This window comes from Lithobates pipiens, unplaced genomic scaffold (genome assembly GCF_037356315.1).
Source record: "Lithobates pipiens isolate NorthernLeopardFrog02 unplaced genomic scaffold, aLitPip1_a1.2 Scaffold_16, whole genome shotgun sequence".
Classification (NCBI taxonomy): Eukaryota; Metazoa; Chordata; class Amphibia; order Anura; family Ranidae; genus Lithobates; species Lithobates pipiens.
This window is the reverse complement of record NW_027507748.1, coordinates 96,398,251-96,404,250: the sequence shown is the minus strand read 5'-3', so window position 1 is coordinate 96,404,250 and position 6,000 is coordinate 96,398,251.

Below are 6,000 nucleotides of genomic sequence, written 5' to 3'. Positions count from 1 at the left end.
AACATCAAACCAATTTAAACAATAGTCAAGGACAACACAAGTAAACACAAAATGCAATTTGTAAATGAAGGTGTTTATTATTAAAGGTGAAAAAAAAACAAGCGTTTGCGATAACGTGCAATGAGGCTTTTACAGCGTCCTGGAGGAATTTTGGCCCACTCATCTTTGCAGAATTGTCCTAATTCAGTTACATTAGAGGGTTTTCGAGCATGAACGGCCTTTTTAAGGTCATACCACAACATCTCAATAGGATTCAGGTCAGGACTTTGGCTAGGCCACTCCAAAGTCTTCATTTTGTTTTTCTTCAGCCATTCGGTGGTGGACTTGCTGGTGTGTTTAGGATCATTGTCCTGCTGCAGAACCCAAGTTCGTTTCAGCTTGAGTACACGAACAGATGGTCGGACATTCTCCTTCAGGATCTCTTGGTAGACAGCAGAATTCATAGTTCCTTTTATCACGGCAAGTCTTCCAGGTCCTGAAGCAGCAAAACAGCCCCAGACCATCACACTACCACCACCATATTTTACTGTTGGTATAATGTTCTTTTTATGAAATGCAGTGTTCCTTCTACGCCAGATATACTTGGACACACACCTTCCAAAGAGTTCCACTTTTGTCTCATCGGTCCACAGAATGTTGTCCCAAAAGTCTTGGGGATCATCAAGATGTGTTGTGGAGAAATTGAGACGAGCTTTGATGTTCTTTTTGCTCAGCAGTGGTTTTCTCCTTGGAACTCTGCCATGCAGGCCATTTTTGCTCAGTCTTTTCCTGATGGTGGAGGCATGAACGCTGACCTTAACTGAGGCAAGTGAGGCCTGCAGTTCCTTGGACGTTGTTGTGGGGTCTTTTGTGACCTCTTGGATGAGTCGTCGCTGCGCTCTTGGGGTAATTTTGGGCGGCCGGCCACTCCTGGGAAGGTTCACCACTGTTCCATGTCTTCGCCATTTGTGGATAATGGCTCTCACTGTCGTTCGCTGGATTCCCAAAGCTTTGGAAATGGCTTTATAACCCTTTCCAGACTGATAGATCTCAATTACTTTCTTTCTCAATTGTTCCTGAATTTCTTTGGGTCTCGGCATGATGTGTAGCTTTTAAGGATCTTCTGGTGGACCTTACTGTGTCAAGCAGCTCCTATTTAAGTGATGCCTTGATTGTGAACAGGTGTGGCAATAATCAGGCCTGGGTGTGGCTAGAGAAATTGAACTCAGGTGTGGAAAACCACAGTTATAGTATGTTTTAACAAGGGGGGCAATCACTTTTTCACACAGGGCCATGATGGTTTGGATTTTTTTTCACCTTTAATAATAAACACCTTCATTTACAAATTGCATTTTGTGTTTACTTGTGTTGTCCTTGACTATTGTTTAAATTGGTTTGATGTTCCGAAACACTTAAATGTGACAAACATGCAAAGGAACAGGAAATGAGGGGCAAACACTTTTTCACACCACTGTAAGAAAGAGGATGCATCATCACAAAGGCAGAAGAAAGAAGACAACGGAAAATAAGCTTGTCCCACCCGTCCCCTCCCTGTCGTGGCCCTATTTATGAGGTGTATGTTTCATTGAAGTGAGCTTTCCTATGTTTCTGTTTGCTGTCCCTTGCTTGGAAGGGGAATTTTAAGTTGTTTTTAAAGTATTAGCTCAAGCTTATATAGCTGAGCTATGAGTATGCTATGTAAGCATTTTTTGATATGATATAAGTATTGATTATTAAAATGTAATATCTTAATGATTCAAGACAAGCATGTCTTGTTTGGTTTCTATTTACTATATCATCATATCTATTTACTATATACTATATCATCATATATCTTACCAAACAATTGGTGTCTGTGTTTGGGTTATTGTGTTTTTTTGCATTAAAATTCAAAAACGTACATTTTTTTCAACAAATTTGCATTTGAAAAAAACGCTGCGCAAAATCTGTGTGACATAGGAAATTGCAACAACCACCATTAAATTCTCTAGGGCCTCTGCTTTAAAAATTATATATTATGTTTGGGGGTTCAAAGTAATTTTCTAGGAATAAAAAAAATTCTGCGTGATGTGTGGCATAAGCTTCTAATGTTGGACATAAAATGTCAGGACAGTGTAGACACCCCCCCCCCCCAAATGACCCCTTTTTGGAAAGTAGACACCCTAAGGTACCTGTATTAAATTGTATTTTAAGTGTAATGTCTGCCCTCATGTTGTAAAGTTCTGTGCAAACTGTTGCTGCTATATAAATCCTGTATTATAATAATAATAATAATAATGTGCCAAAGTGCTTCCCCACATTCAAGCCTCTTACCAGATGGTCATTATCTCACAATAAAATAAATCAAGCACGCCTTTTCAATCCACATAAACTGATGTTTCCACTGTATAGATTCCAGGTGAGTCTGTGACCCTGTCAGTGTGTCAGAACCTGGTTCATCTGCTGGTGGCGCTGAGGTTCTCAGTGCTGATAGTTGCAGTTTCAGTGTCCACCTGCAGGTGCCTCCCAGAAGCCCTGCTGGTTCAGTGGTCAGTTTCACCTGGTTTCAGCTGCTACGGTAGGTGGCGATATAAGGCTGCTCCCACTAGCACACAGCACCTCAGTGCTTTGGTGGCTCCTGCCCTGTACTCTGCCGTGCTGCACCCAGTACCCCACTGCCTTGCTCCCTGCTCTTCCCATTTTCCCCTGCCTTGTGTGTATCTAACAATTAGCAAAATAATTTGTGTATATAGTTAATTTGTTAGGTTGCTGGTTAGGCATTTTTGTCATTTAGTTTTGATTATCATGTTTATAGAAGAAAAGTAAACTGCTTGTCAAAATGCTGGAGACCTAGTGCCACATCCCAAACTATGGAAAGAATGATGCCGCGTACACACAATCGTAATTATGGTTGGAAAAAGGTCTGATGGTTTTCCCGACAGAATTTCGGTCAAGCTGTCTTGCCTACACACGGTCACACCAAATTCTGATCGTTTAGAATGCGGTGTCGTACAACACGTACACGCCAATATCTTTCGTCTCGTAGTTGAATCTGAGCATGCGTGAGTTTTTGCATGTCGGAATTACATACACACGATCGGAATTTCCGATAGAAAGTTTTTCCGTCTGAAAAATTGAGAACATGCACTCAAATTTTTGCTGAATGGAATTCGGCCAGCTAAATTCAAATGGAGCACACACACAGTCGCATTTTCCGATGAAAAGCTCTCATCGGTCTTTAGCTGGCCGAAATTTCAATCGTGTGCACGCGGCATAACAGAGAATGGTCCTAGGACTTTATAGGCAATGGTCAGAGCCAGATAAAGAAGTAAGAGGGTATAGTAAAAGTATAAAACTTGTCCCAGTTTTCTTGTAGCTACATATTTCTGGTCTCCCAGCTGCTGATTTCTAACAGTTTATTGCAGCAAAGGTGTCCCCACACAGGAATCGCTTCAGCGGCCACACAGTTTAAACTAAGGTACATTTAATACCAGAAGAAAGGGAAAAAAAACTTCTTAGTGCAGTATCGTTAAAAATGGCTATTGCACTTACAGTGTATGAGAAGTAACAGGCGGTGTCCTGCGGCCAGCATGTTCCTCAGCCTTGCCTTGTAAATCTGTACACTGCCTGTTACTTCCATAGTTGCCAACTGTCCCATATTTCCTGAGACATTCCCGGTATTTAGACCTTTGTCCTGGTCTTACCGTATCCAGGGAAATGTCCTGGGAAATCAGCGGTTTCCTGATTTTTCGCTAGAGGTCCACAGCCGTCACTGGTGAATTGTCTCCACTGGCCGCCATTTTACAGAAGACCAGCTATCATGAGGAAGAAACAAGAGGCTGAACGCAGGCTCCGCCTCTTGGTTTTCGGCCCCCACAAGCTGGTCTTCTGTAAATGGTGCAGAGACCAAATGACCAGTGGCGTCACTACCGGGGTGCGGCTGATGTAAGGAGGGACTCTGCTGGGGACAACTGATGTAAAGAGGGACTCTGCTGGGAATGCCTGGTGTAAGGAAGCACTCTGCTCAGGACACCTGATAAAAGGAGGGACTCTACTGGGGGCACCTGATGTAAGGAGGGGCTCTACTGGGAGCATCTAATATAAGGAGGGACTCTACTGGGGAGACCTAATGAAAGGAGGGACTCTGCTGGGGGCACCTGGTTTGAGGAGGGACTTTACTGGGGCACCTGATATAAGAAGGGACACTACTAGGGGCACCTGATGTAAGGAGGGACTCTTCTGGTGTTGCCTGATGTAAGGAGGGATTCTGCTGGGAATGCCTGATGTAAGGAGGGACTCTGCTTGGAATGCCTGATGTAAAGAGGGACTCTGCTCAAGACAACTGATGTAATGAAGGACTCTGAATGTCTGGTGTTTAATAACCTCTGGGTTTTTATTTATTTTTTGTTAAAAAAATTAAAAAAGACCGAAATAAAAAAAAAAAATACAAAACTGTTTTATATTTTGTTAATACATTTTGCAAACAGGTAATTTTTCTCCTTCATTGATGTACACTGATGTGGCTGCATTGATGGGCACTGATAAGGCGGCACTGATGGGCACTAATAGGTGGCACTGGGCACTAATAGGCAGCACTGGTGGACACTGATGAGGTGGCACTGATGGACACTGATAGGTGGCATTGTTGGACACAGATGGGTGGCACTGATGGGTGAAACTGATGGGTGGCACTGAAGGAAATTGATAGGTGGCACTGAAGGGCACTGATAGGTGGCACTGATGGGCACTGTTAGGGGGCAGTGATGGGCACTGATGGGTGGCAGTAATGGGCCCTGATAAGGCGGCACTGATGGGCACTAATAGGCAGCACTGGTGGGCACTGATGAGGTGGCACTGGTGGGCACTGATAGGTGGCATTGGTGGGCACTGATGGGTGGCACTGAAGGGCATTGATAGGTGCACTGAAGAGCACTGATAGCTGGTATTGATGGGCACTGATAGGTGGAAGGGATGGGCACTGATGGGTGGCAGTGATGGGCACTGATTGGCACTGGTAGGTGACACTGATAGGCAGCACTGCTAGGTGGCTCTGATGAGGCACCGATTGGCATCACTGGTGGGCATTGATAGGTGGCACTCATGGGCATTGATAGGTGGCACTGATTACTGGCACTTATTCACTGGTAGGCACTGATTCATAGCACTGTGTGGGCACTGGCAAGTGGCACTGGCAGGCGGTACTGGTGGCCACAAATGAGGCGGCTTCGCCTCTTCCTCTACGGGACCGATATCCCTTGCACTGAAGCCGGTGATCGGCCTCTTAGCCCCTGTACACACGGTCGGAAATTTTGACAACCAAATCCGTCGGATTTTGTCGGTCGGATCTTGTCCGAAACTGTTGCATACACACGGTCGGACTAAGTTGTCGAAAAATTCCGATCTTTCAGAACGTGATGACGTAATTTCGTTACGATGGGACTACGTTCAGGCTAGTAGCCAATAGCTTTGATGTAGGAATTTGATCTGAGCATGCGTGGCACTTGGTCCAATCAAAATTCTCTACACATGATCGGAGTATGTCCGATCAAACCAGTTGGTCGGGAAATATTTCCAACATGCTGGAAAATTGGATCCGACGGATATTCAGACGGAATCAGTCCGATGCATACCACGCACAGTCGGATTATCCGACGACATGGTCCGATAGGACACATTCCGACGGATTCTCCGACCGTGTGTACAAGGGCTTACTCTAATCTGTGATCACCCGAGTCTCATTGACTTGGTGATCAGTGCGTGGAAGGTGCAAAGGGGGGGGACATCTATTGACGGCCTCCTGGCAAAGCAGATCCAAGCTGTAGCCATCATTTGGCTATAGCGCGGATCTAAAGAAGTTAACACTGCTGTTTCACACATATCACAGAGCCTGCCTTATGAACTACAGGTGGCCTGAGAGGAGGCGTTTCGGGAGCAGAGTCTATACATGAATCACTGTTTGCAGGGTCAATCAGACCACAGAAATTGAAAGTAAACAGCAAAGAAGCTGCAAAGCATGCAGACCATCGAGAAATTTGTTCAAAA